This window comes from Myotis brandtii, unplaced genomic scaffold (genome assembly GCF_000412655.1).
Source record: "Myotis brandtii unplaced genomic scaffold, ASM41265v1 scaffold370, whole genome shotgun sequence".
Classification (NCBI taxonomy): domain Eukaryota; kingdom Metazoa; phylum Chordata; class Mammalia; order Chiroptera; family Vespertilionidae; genus Myotis; species Myotis brandtii.
In genome coordinates, this window is record NW_005364226.1 from 96064 (window position 1) to 96712 (window position 649).

The window sequence follows — 649 nt, forward strand, 5'->3', positions numbered from 1 at the left end:
CCCTCCCCACCCCCCGAGTGCACAAATTTTTGTGCACTGGGCCTCTAGTATATATATATTAGAATGAGAACATTTACATTTTGTAACTAATATTTTATTTTGGAAACTGGAAGATAATAAAAGGGCACATAAATAGGCAAATTTGAAAAATGGTGCAAAAGGTCACATTTCTCTGAAGAATTATTGTAATGGCATTCCTAGTGTTCTAAGAGAGAAATCCAAATATCAAAGTGGAACATCTGATAAGTTTAAATATTTTGCATAATTTTTCAATTATTATACCATTAAATTTTCCTCCCTTGTAGGAGCTTTGAAAGGTTAGTGTACAAAATAGGCACTTTGCCCTCAAGAGGAATAAAGGCAAATAAGATGTTAAAAAGGCTTGTTGACAGCAAATAAACTTGAGGTTTTCCCATTGAAGTTATAGTCTCAAGTTATGATGAAAACATGTGATGATTGGGGACAAAACTATTTTTTAACGCATTCAATTCTTATTTTTTGTGTCAAAAGAATATGAATTAATTTCAAACTTCAAATCACAACTCTGGAAGATTGCCTTGAACTGAACGATACTTCTTTTTTTTTAATTTTTATTTCTTAAAGTATTAAAAAGAGTATTACATATGTCTCCTTTTTTCTCCCCCTTGAC